Source organism: Polyodon spathula, chromosome 40 (assembly GCF_017654505.1).
Source record: "Polyodon spathula isolate WHYD16114869_AA chromosome 40, ASM1765450v1, whole genome shotgun sequence".
Classification (NCBI taxonomy): domain Eukaryota; kingdom Metazoa; phylum Chordata; class Actinopteri; order Acipenseriformes; family Polyodontidae; genus Polyodon; species Polyodon spathula.
The window spans coordinates 2070211-2083394 of NC_054573.1; positions in this window are offsets into that span (position 1 = coordinate 2070211).

Consider the following 13184-nt stretch of genomic DNA (forward strand, 5'->3'; position numbering starts at 1 on the left):
TGATTTTGTTTTGTTTTTGGCACTAGGGCACTTCACTTCGAGATTATTTCTTTATACAGTTGATCGTGAGAATTGGTTGTTTAAGTGGATGCTTATGTTAAGATTGCCTTAAACGATATGTGTTGCTATTATTATTATTATTATTATTATTATTATTATTATTATTCTGCAGGACAGAAGTCGGGCTGCAGAGTGGAGTGATTATTAATTTTGCCTCTGTTGTGAGACGAATCAATAATCGGGGTTGAAGTCGCTTCCCCTTTGTAGAGTTTAAAGCCACAGTCAGTGTCGGCAGTGATCTGGTATTCCGTTTGTGAGGTTCTAGCTACTATAGTTTCCCTCTGTTTTTTTTTTTTTTTTTTTTTTTTTTGCAAGCTGCACTCTCTTAGGATCCAGACCTGGATGGTTGTCCAGTTTGTTTACATTCCCTAAAGCTCGTTTCAGCTGCAGGCACACACAGTTTGGGAAATAAAAACAAATGAAGGATTTTATATATATTATATATATATTATATATATATATATATATATATATATATATATATATATATATATATATATATATATATAATAGATAATATATAATTATATATATAATATTAGTAATCAGGTGTTGTACATTATACTGTGCAGTAGAGTTCTAATTGAAGGTTAGCGCCATGGTATATGTGTGTTATGCTGTAGTTATTATTTTGATATGCTGGCAGTTTGGGATAATGTGTCCAAATGTGGGAGAGGATTTTCATCACTGTCCATGGCAGATGGAGAGGAATTGAAGAAGGGAGGGAGGGACACTAAATGGAATGGAGGGGATGTCAAGAGAGAGTTGGGTAGTGAGGAGGGAGCTAGCGAGAGACGGCTTGCTGAAGCACTGGCAGCAAAGGTGCATTGCTGGAGAGAGTGAGTCAGAGACAGACAGTAATGATGCAAGTGAGCAGTGTGTCATTGAGCCAGGACAACCCAGGGAAGCCAGTCACCAATCTGAACACACCGCGCTGCAGGGATGGAGCTCTGAGTCAGTCCGGAGCTCTAAGCAGCACACAGCTGTTGAGGCAGCGAGCGATTGTTCAAAGTCTCACTTTAATGAAAACGAGCCCGGGAGCGATGCCCAGCTACAAATGGGACTGTACCGAGAGAGAGAGAGAGGTGGGGGGTGAGGTGCCAAAATAGAGGATGGGTGTTGGAATAGACAGAGTTCATGTACTTTGATAATATAGCCCCGGGTTTGAGGTAAGAATGTGCAAATGTCATATTTGACACGAACAAGGCGATAGCTGACTGTAATGGGGGAATAATCCTATCTCGGGGCAATGGGAGCGTTCAGTTCAAACGTGCTCTTTGGTAACTTTTTTTGTTACATATAATTAGTCCAGATTGCTGAAGGGAATTAATTTTTTCATTCTGTGACCCTTTGAACCATTGCATTTACTTTGTATCAAAACTCCCCCTTCTGTAAACGGTTACTGTTGCCTCTGTGTAAATAATAAACATGCTAAGAACGGGACTAAGGGAGGGGTTTCCATTGATGATAATCTGTAAACATAGTTTTAATTGCTTTTTTAAAATTCCCTAATTTGCATTTATGTTGGCAGCTACAGTCGTGCACAATTGGGAGATTTTACAGGAAACAAAAACAGCAAACTGCTGCTTATCTTGGTTGTGGTGCTTGCCACTTAATTATTAAAAGCACTGTCGAACCAGCTTATGATAATAGTCAGTATAGAGAGTGGTTAGAGCTGGGGAGGGACTGGGAGGGAAGCACTGTGGAGCTGGGGAGGGAGGGAAGCAGTGTGGCTCTAGTGGAGCTGAGGGGGGACTGGGAGGGAGGGAAACAGTGTGCCCCTAGCGGGGAACTGGGAGGAAAGCAGTTCTATGTTTGCTACGCCACTTCAGAAGGATCGTAACAAAGACATTAAAAGCCTAGAAAGATACTAAGTTTAAAAACTGAACCAATGCCCTAAATCTGTCCCATTCGTGTCGGTGCATGCTTCGTCCTTATCAAGACTCCCATCAGCATGTGGGAGAGTGGGGTTTGCATCACTGCCACTAAATGCACTTTGGCACAGTTCCAGATGGTATTCAGCCAAGGTGTTTGTCTGTTTTCGTCTCTCTAAACTATCATATTTAAAATTTTGTCTCAATCCTAAAATTCTAGTTGTAGCTTTTCAGTCTCCGTGCCTTAAGCCTGCCCTAAACTGGAAGGAGCACCCTTTCTCTTGGGAGGAGTTATTGCTGAGTAGGGACTGGGGGCAGTTTTAGGTTTGCTGAAACCACTTCAGATGAATCATAACAAAGGCATTAAAAGCCTAGAAAGTTTACTAAGTTTAACCCAGGCACCCCAAGAATTAAGTTCTACAACTTTGTCCTGCATATATTTATAAGGTGATGGAACACAACTGGAAAATTGGCAGAAAAAAAGCTGTTTTACAAGAATCAGTATTTGTGTTTTATATACATAAAAAATAAAACCTTGAACCGCATTCATTCTGAAACTTGGGCTGTCTTGCAAACTGCCTCGATCCGCTTTGAGGGATAATGGCTTGATCTGGGGGGGGGGGGGGGTTATAGGCTGTGTAGCAGCTGGATAACAGACAGACTTTGCAACACAAACAGCATGGGGGAGCAACAGAACTAAACCAAGTGCCTGCGTGCTGGAGCAGGTTAGCAGAATGGAGCTTGTGTGGCTGGATTCACGGACTCTGATCAGCACTAATCTTGCCTTACCTGAAATAACGGTAGGCAGATCGAGCCCTGCATAGTTTTATAAAATCATTCTTGCAGGTTTGAAGAGTGTTTGTTAGGATTCTTTTCATAAGGACTGTTTTTTTTTTTTGTTTGTTTGTTTCATTAATAAAACCAAGTCTCTAGTACAATCTATTTAGATAGGGTCCACAATTTAAATAAGAGAAAAAGTTTGGTTTCACACACATGTGTTGTGTGTAATTATCTATTATATATATGATTTAGTATATATATAATATATATATATATATATATATATAATCATTCATTCCTGCGGTGATAATGCAGCTGGCTCATGGTTTTATTTTTGGAGTTGCAGTTTGTTTCAACTGTGTGGTATAAACTGTGCTGTTTAAGCCCTAGCCAAACTCCAGTAGATCAGAGGTCAAGCACATACAGTGCACAAAAACAAAACAGCAAAATGTACTGATAACTTTCATATTGACAGAGTCTGATAAGGAAAGCAAGCACTGCATACTGTATTCCTAGGAACGTTAGTGAAATAAGATTCCCGTTGCACAGCATTTTGATCCATTCCTGGTTTTGCTGTGAGTTTAATAAGATGCACCTGACCTTTTTGCCAAAACAACGGGGCTAATCAAGCGCTTAGTAAAACCAGGAATGGGTGAAACTGCTATGCAGTAAGAGTCTTATTTTAATTTCAAAAACGGTACCTGGAACCAGAGAGAACTGTTTACTACTTTCAGGTAGTCTCGTGGAATGGAGAAAAAAGCGTTCTCCTAAAATGCACACCAGCAAAACTCTACAGCTGCTACACATCTGACATCAGACCAGAATTTTTTATTATTATTTTTATTTATTTTTTTAATATCAATTTCCCATCAGGTGGTGACAAAACGCTTCAAGATTTCTAGAGCGAACTAACGAATTTGCAAGAGAGCAACTGTGTAGGATCCAGAAAGATCAATCCGGCGAGACCGAGCTGGGCATGTTGCCCAATAGACTTCTTGCCAGCGTGAAGGGGGAAAACCGCGTCGCACCTGTGCAACACTGATATGCTTCCCCGCCACACACTCTTGTGGTGAAACCATACCACACTTTCTGTAACCTGGTATCCATACAATGCAAGCTTAGCATATGTGTTTCTTGCCAAACTTTCTCAGCTTAACGAATGGAAATACAAAAATACTGCAAGTCGGTTTACGAGTTACAACCACTTAGAACTCCCTGACCTTAAATAGCCATGTTACTATCATGGGTGGAAGCAGCTCTGTATACAGCACACAATATAAGTCTTGCATTTCCCACTGTCACAAAGTTCATGGCGTGGCATTGAAGGTGTTTATAGTAAAACTATCAACTGGATTTTTACCTACAACGACAGACTTTATAGGGCTTAATAATTGACAAAAAATGGTTAAACTACGTGATTATGCCGATTGTCTGTGCTGTGTCTATAAACCAATGCGGTGTAATACAGAGTTACTGTCTCGGCATCTAGTTTTTATTTTTGTGTTAGTCTGGCTGGTTTGTTATCGGAAGGAAATCTCTCCACGGTGTGTGGACAAGTTGTGCTGGAATTGCATCTGGCTTTTCCTCAAATTGATTGCAGAGTCCTTTCAAAACAAGTAAATGTTTAAAAGCAGAATTCACTGCTCTGTAAATGCCGTGCCGACTTCAGTAAGTTGTCTGTGTCTGTGTGTGTTTGTTTTTTTTTCAGTTGGTGAGTCATTCACTATTCATCAGAGCTCTGTACACTAATGGACAAGTGGTTTGAGCAGTGAGTCATGGAGGGGGGGTGGAGAAGCTTTTCCAGTTGTGATGAGACTTGGTTTCAATAGGAGTATAGTAATGTGGAGTAGTGGTTAGGTCTCCGGACTCTTGACCGGAGGATCGTGGGTTCAATTCCAGGAGACAGACGCTGCTTCTGTCCCCTTAAGCAAGGTATTTTACTTGGATTGCTCCAGTAAAAACCCAACTTGACAATAAGGGTGTCTGCTAAGAGCCACGCTGCTTCCCTCTCTCCCAGTCCCTCCTCAGCTCCACTAGAGCCACACTGCTTCCCTCCATCCCAGTCCCTCCTCAGCTCCACTAGAGCCACACCGCTTCCCTCACCTCCCAGTCCCTCCTCAGCTCCACTAGAGCCACACTGCTTCCCTCCATCCCAGTCCCTCCTCAGCTCCACTAGAGCCACACTGCTTCCCTCCATCCCAGTCCCTCCTCAGCTCCACTAGAGCCACACTGCTTCCCTCCATCCCAGTCCCTCCTCAGCTCCACTAGAGCCACACTGCTTCCCTCCCTCCCAGTCCCTCCTCAGCTCCACTAGAGCCACACTGCTTCCCTCCCTCCCAGTCCCTCCTCAGCTCCACTAGAGCCACACTGCTTCCCTCCTCCCAGTCCCTCCTCAGCTCCACTAGAGCCACACTGCTTCCCTCTCTCCCAGTCCCTCCTCAGCTCTAACCACTAGCGCCACTGCCTCCCAGTCCCCAGCCTTAATCTTTTGAATCTGGTCCTGCCACAACAATGATTCAGTTTTTAATAATACCTTTTTTTTTTTTTTTATCCTGGTTTATTTGATAACTGCTAATTTAGTGTTATACCAAGAAGGGTATATCCCTTTGCTTGAGTACTGAACGCATTTCCAGACCTGCTGCTGGTAAAAGGCAGAGTGATAAATACAGCAAACTATTTAAAAGTAACTGCGTCCCTCGTCTGCTGTGTTAAGCTTGTCTTTTGAATCCGTGTTGAGAAAACGCTTGTAACTACCCACGGTTGTTTTGTGAACTTTGAGCCCTGCATTTCAAAGCCGTTCTTCCATTCCTTAATTAACTTGGAAACTATGAACCCCCCCCTCCTCACACCCCACCCACTGACCCACACACCTTTTTCTAATGAGGAAACAAAACAGCTCTTGGGAGTGGTGAACGCTGCATAAAGTCGACTATTTCAGTCGGAACTGCGTCGTCGGGAAAACGAACAGTTTGACACAGGAAAGGCAATTGCATTATTGGGAAGTCAAATTTCGTATGTCTTTTGTACTTGAAAACGGGTCAACATCAAGGTTCCTAATAAAGTGGCCAACGCGGTGTAGCGCAATGCAGGCTGTAACTCTGACACTGATAACAGGATAGGGAAACGTGTCTGGGACAGGAAAGACTCCACTCCCTACTGCTGACCTTTTGCCTTCCAGCCCTTTATTTTTTTTCTTGGGCTGCTTTTCAGTTGCAGGAAGCTGTCTGCTATGCAGTAGTGCCGGTTACACTGTCGCCCCTTGCTTGCAAACAGCCGAACATGCAGCAGACTAGTCCTGTCTTATTTTAGAAGTTATTTTAAGTTTCTTCGGCTTGTCAAGGGAGTCCCATCATCCAGCGATCAATTGTCATTGTCCGTTTCTTAATTGCAGCGTAACCGTATTTGAACACTGGCGCACCTATGTGATTTGTAATTCTACCATTTATCGATCATTCAATCGCCAATACCCGCCGCGCAGAGAGTGAATCTTGCAGGGTGGTGACGGCAGGATAAGTGGATTTCATACGACCCGAAGTAGAAATAAGAAACGTTTAAATACTAGCTAGTCCTAGAAGGTTGTGCGTCTGGGTTTTTCTAACTTGACTCCCAGGACCTCCTCTGAGAGTATATCGTCTGCATGAGTTTTGCCTCTCTGGACCTAGCCAGACCTGGACTACTGTATGATTTTAAACCTTACCCCCCAACCACCCCCCACCTCAGAAGCCCAAAAGCTGGATCAGAATCCACAGGGAGTCTAATGCAAGGAATCCACTCTCGGCATGATTAGAGGCAGCCGTCAAACGAGGAAACACAGAGCCACTTTGAGGCTTGGGACTTGGTTTCAGGAGACTGGGTTTTCAGGCCACTGCACGGCACACCAGGGGAGACTTGGGTGGGGTGGGGGGGTCTGATACAGCAAACCTCAAAATATCTCTCCTGGAAGCAAGTTTCAAGCCACCATTCCTTTTGGAGGGAGTTGCTTGATTGTTTTTTTTCTTGTAAGTTTTTAAAAATAGGTTTTTATTAAACACTGAAAGTGTTTTTGTTTTTGTTTTTTTTGCCTGGCTGTTTTGTTTGCTTCGCTGGTTTTGTAAGGAAAATGTTTTTCTTTTAGGCTAGCGGGCAGGACTGAACAGAGAGGAACTAGAGGAAGGAATCATGCGAGTCTTTCCGCCACACTTGCACAGACAGGAAAGCAAGCAACAATACAGCAGTGTATTGTTACCTCTCAACTTCTCGTGCCCATGTTTTGGGTAGGGACAAATAGGTATTCAAACTAGGATTGCTGAAGAGAAAGGATGCTCCCTCCAATCCAGGGCAGGCTAGAGGCATGGAGAAAGGGACCAGACAGAGAAAACCTTTCTCCCACAGGTCCTCAATCTCCTCTTCACCATTGTATCATTATTGTGTTTCTGCTCCTGATTTTGTTGTTTTTCAATATGTATCCTGTTTTTCAAACGCAGGAAGTTTAGAACTGGGGTTCACAGGCTGTGTGTTTCTTGTGATCTTTTCACACACTGCGCTGGACGCAAGCCAGCTCTCCCCCAAACGACTCCCTCAGCCGAACTCCAAATTCTTAGCATTTTTCAAAAAGGTATTTTTAAATCGTGATTGTGTGGTGTGTTTTTTTTTTTTAAAAGAACATTTCTATGTCGGTCTACACTATAGGGAGTTGAGACTTCAAATGAAAAAAAAAAAGCTTTGAATGATGTAGTTTGGTTTCACTTTTGTAAAATTTAAAAACAGGTGTTTATTTTTGCAATACAGCTCTGCAGAATTGAGAGTGGAGATCTCTTTCCTATAGACCTCTATACAGCTCTGCAGTGTTGAGAGTGGAGTTCTCTTTCCTATAGACCTCTATACAGCTCTGCAGTGTTGAGAGTGGAGATCTCTTTCCTATAGACCTCTATACAGCTCAGGGTAACACACAGTGAGTCAGTGGCTGAGCTGGGATTTGAACCAGAGACCTGGTTACAAGCCTGTTTCTTTAACCACTGAACCACACCACCTTGTATAAATTATACTCCTGCATTACTTTACTCCCCATTGCACTAGCAGCAGCGAGTGTACCAGTCTGTACCCAACGCCAGCACTATGATGTGTTTGCAGTTGGCACATAGCCTTGAATAAATTAGCCATTCTTTCCTTTCCTGTTTTATCTTCAAGCAGGGAAGTCCAAGCAGTGTACAAAAATGTAACCCTGTCCTCCCTGATCTCTCTCTCTCTCTCTCTCTCTCTCATTAATATATATTAATAAAATATATATATATATAGATATAATATAATATATATATAGAATATCTATATAATATTATTGGACAGGAGCGACTTAGTGTGTGTTTATATATGTATTTATATATATTTCCAGGAATTCATCCAGATGTGGTGATTTGACATGTATGTATTTATATATATGATTTCCAGGAATTCATCAGATGTGGTGATGTTGAAGCGTACTGTTTTTCAAATTTCAGGAAAAAAAAATAAAAAAATTGTGTACGATATCGCTGCTGGTACAAGACGAGAGGAAACTTGTGCAGGGCAAATGTTTCAAATTTCACAAAGTGTAACTTTACACTTCCTCACGCTCTCTGTGTGTCTCACGCTCTCTCAAGTCAAATTATAGCGTGCTCACTGTGACTGCTGGACTATACAGCTAACCCTGCTCACTGTGACTGGGACTATACAGCTAACCCTGCTCACTGGGACTGGACTATACAGCTAACCCTGCTCACTGTGACTGCTGGACTATACAGCTAACCCTGCTCACTGTGACTGCTGGACTATACAGCTAACCCTGCTCACTGTGACTGGACTATACAGCTAACCCTGCTCACTGTGACTGCTGGACTGTACAGCTAACCCTGCTCACTGTGACTGGACTATACAGCTAACCCTGCTCACTGTGACTGGACTATACAGCTAACCCTGCTCACTGTGACTGCTGGACTGTACAGCTAACCCTGCTCACTGTGACTGCTGGACTGTACAGCTAACCCTGCTCACTGTGACTGCTGGACTGTACAGCTAACCCTGCTCACTGTGACTGTATTTGGCAACACACTAAGCATTATTTTGAATAATTATTGCTGATCATGTCTGTTATACTCTTCATGGTAAATACCTTGAATTTGCACCTGTTTTCACCAAAAGTTTTCAACATGCACCCCTATCCTCTAGAAGCTTCTGATAACATTTGAATCCGAAAAACTCTCACTTTCAATGCCCTTTTTTTTTTTTTTTGGAACCCTTTCAGGTACTGTGCGGTTTTATGGTGTATGTATGGTTTGTTCAATTATCCAAACCCTTGCATTTCGTCTTTTGAACAAATTTTGACAATCCTGCAACAGCGAATTTTTACGCGTGTGAAATAATCAGCCTTTTGTTCCTTCCCTCCTGCTCCGTCACAAATCCCAAAGTGGCTGCAGCAGCTGCCAGCCGGCTATACAGGACAGCTTCAAGTTCATAGATAGGCATTCTGGTATTAACAGAAAAGAGGTGCAGTAGATTTGTTTGCCATGCACTCTAGATGTGAAACAGTAGCCTGTACCTCACGACCCACCCTTGGGAGGTGCAAATCACTTCCTGTTACTCCTGATGACAGTTGTCAGCTTAGCACCCCAGCGGGAGGTCAGAGGTCAAATAGCTCCCAGTCATTACAGGGCTTGACGAATCCCCAAACCCCTTTGGGGGTGTGACGAGGGGAAACAGCTGCTCGGATCACACCAGGATCCCTCCGGTGGATTGATGTGCTGTTGAGTTCGGTATTTGTATTTTATTTCGACTCATTCCCAGTAAATCCAAACTGGATTTAGGTGTGTGTTTCGTTTCCTGTTGGGTTGCAGTTTTTTTTTTTTAATTCACTTTTTCAGTGTTAAATATAATTTTCATTTTTTTGTTCTCGTCTTTCAAGGTCCTTGTTTAAAAAAAAAAAAACGATGATCTGTTACTGCGTTTGATCTCATGGTGTTGTGTGTGTGTGTGGTTTTTTGGGTTTGTTTGTTTAAGTAGAAAAACTTGAGATCCTGAATTGTATGACTTGGGTGTTTTGTAGTTGTTGAAATTAAGGGGACTCTGGTATAAAATTTAAATAGGATTTGATTAAGGCTGTAGCTGAAATGTTTGTTTCCTTGACTTGGTTTCTTTAAGGGTTAGTTTACCGTGATTTGCTTTTTTATATGCTTTACCAGACCTCTCTGTGCTTTACAATGCTTCCCTATGCTTTACCAGACCTCTCTGTGCTTTACAATGCTTCCCTATGCTTTACCAGACCTCTCTGTGCTTTACAATGCTTCCCTATGCTTTACCAGACCTCTGTGCTTATATAATGTGTGTGTACAGTATGTATGTCATGGATCAGACTGTAGAATGCCCTATAACATGATAACTCTCCTGTGTATGATGTCACCGGTGTACAGTAAACAGTTTAGAGGAAGGTCGATCTCTGTGTGAGACAGATAGAGGGAGAGATGGATTCCATTGAAGGACTGTGCTGGTGGAGCCCCAGGGTCACACTGCTACCTTCCTAATGACTTTCCCAGAGTGTGTGTGGGATTGTCTCTGGGTAACTGGAGCTGCTGGGTTCGTAGATCTTGTAAAGAACGGTTAAGGTGGTAAGTTGAGCAGGGCGGGGGGGAGAAGGTGGGAAAGAGATTTTGGGGTGTGTGGAGGGGGGGCATGTCTGAAAAGGGGGTCTGTCTGTCTGTGTCGGAAATGCGCTAGGCTGGATGGTCGCCCCTTTTTGAAAAAAACACTTGTTTTATTATCTTTGACTTTTCGTATTTTCATGAATAATAGCAAAAGTTTCCCTGTCTTGGAGGTCCAGTTTGATTGCATTGAACCAGAAGAAGCGATTAAGGAATTGCCATGATACCTGAAAGCATGGTCTGCCAGGATAGCAACAAATAGACCATGTTTCTGTAACCTGTGTTTCTTTCAAAACTGCACAGCTGAGACCAATATAGCAAACGGAAGGTCGTGCAAATTAGGCGAGAGGATTTTGTCATCTTTCCTTTTCCAGAGAGAGATGAGGATTTCCTGCTGAACTCTCTCTCTCTCTCTTTCTCTCTCTCTGCAGTCGTTAATTTGTTTTCATTGGAGATAAGCAGCTCGCTTGTATTTAAGAGACCTGCAGTCTGTTTGTTTGGTTTGGAGCGCATTGACATTCCTTGTAAAAACTCTGCTAATGTGAATTCCTCTCTCTCTCTCTCTCTCTCGCTCTCAATGACTGAGACTTTTGTAAAACGTTTCATCCATCTAGTCTAAAATGAACAGGTGTGTATGTATGTGTGTGTGTATATATATATATATATATATATATTATATATATATATATAATATATAATTATGTATATATCTATATATATATAATATATATATATATATATATGTATGTACACACAAACAAAGGTGAAAATAAAGTTTCTTGATGAGGTTTAGCCTGTGCGACAGCCTCTGGTCTTTTGAGCTTGAGAAGAATCTGTTAGAAAAAAACATTTCTGAATCCGTGTCTTGCAGTTCTGTTCTTTCCCCATAGAACCAGCGCTAAAGCTAGTTTTCCTGGAGCGGCGCTCGCCCCATTTTAAGAACCGAGTCTGAACTGTGTCATAGGTCAGGGTTTGCAAAACTCTTGGCTCAAGGATCTCCGACGTCGGGCATCCTGACTGAGGACCCCCACCTGACATTGAGATTTTGATCCCACTGGTGAGAGAGGCTGTTCGTCCGTCCTGGTAGAAGTGCTTCTTCTTTCATTCTGCTCGGCGTCATTTCTCTCTCCTTTTGAAATAATAGCTGTGCTCAGTTGTACACTGTGTCTGACTGCAAACGCAAACCTGCTTGGAAAGGGCCGGGAAAACCTACCTATTTTTTTTTTTTACGAAGTGCGTTTAATATAGTTGCCTATTTGTTATCTTAAGTCAATTTTTTTAGTTGTATAATGGTATGTAAATTTGTATGAATTAATTGCCCCCCCCCCTGGTCTAGGGAGACATTGTTTTATCATCAGTTTCATTTGTGGGAGAATTTTTTTATGGGCTATGGCCCCCTGAAACCCTCCTGTACCCCCCTCCCCAAGGGTCCCCAGGCCCCAATTTAGGAGACCCCTATTGAAGACTTCAACTCTGATCCTGAGGTAGTTCTAGCTTTGGTCCAGCAGAGGGTGAGAGTGTGCACGTTGACCCAAGGTGAAAGAAACGAAAGAAACGATACCGGCCCTGGTGCTAGCGTTGTGTGGGAAAGCGATCAAAGAGCACTTTTACTGACTGTCATAAAATCTGAACTCTTTTTATAAGGGGGGGGGGGGAGGGGAGAAGGGGGGGGGGGGGGTCACCTTTTTTTTTAACAGGATGTCCAACGCTACTCAACCATTGGCTTGTGGCACTCCTGCTTGGGCAGTGTTCTATGTTCTATAATCCGTATTCCACTGCTTTCCATTAGATTCATGTCATTCTAAATTGTGTAGGAGAAACCAACCAATCGCTGTTCAGGATCTGTGAAAATTCCAATACATTTTATCTTGTGTGTAAATGCCACCCCAAGCACGGAACACACAATATGATTACCACATGAATGACATGGTGCAGGGATCTACGCACGGGACAGCAGGATGTACAGGAATCCTAATGGATCTTGAAAGGCGATTTTTGTCCTCGTACAGTTTCCCTGTTTCAAAGCCCCTTTTCCAGCAATGGCAGGAAATGACCTGTTCTATTCTATTCCTGCTCTTTGCGTCTCCCTCTACATACACGGCACAAACCCATTGCCCCGGCTGTCGAGACTAGCACCTCCTCTCTCCCGTTTCCCTGATTACAGAACTGAGGGAGAGTTCTCCGGATTGTTCCCAACAGTGATGCAAGACCAGGGCACTGAGCCCCACACACCTCTCCTGAACCGGGGCATTTGCCTAACTCCAGCCCCCTGCTTTAACAAGGCCTAACTGCTCTTCTTGTTTTCCTGTTAAACGTGTTGTTAAAATCAAAGGATTTGCTTACTGTTTTAAGTCGGCCTTTAGACCATGCATTTGCCTTGGACTAACAAGAATATAAGCAGCCCAGGGTCCTTATTTACATCCATACCTTGCTGGCATTTGCATAAGAGCCCCATGCATTTACTGGCAAGCTGTGTGTTTGAAGAGTCTGAAAGCAAGGGAGAGAGAAAGAAAGAACTAAACTTTTTTTTTTTTTTGCTGCGTCATCCGTGCAATAAAAAGAGAGCGGGGGCAATATGTGCATTTGCATTTTTAATAAATATTCCCCTTCTATTTATTTTTTTTATTGCGTGAGGAGATTCCTGTGTTTTCCCCAGATAAGTTGAGAGAAATCGAAACGGAAAGAGATTAGAAAGAGTAAACAATATTCTTATTGGAAAGAGAAAACACCATATCTGTAATTTCCCCAAATTGTTTGTTTTCCCCAGCTAAACAATAAGAACACTACAACAAAGATAAACTCGCTCTCGATTTCATCTGTATAC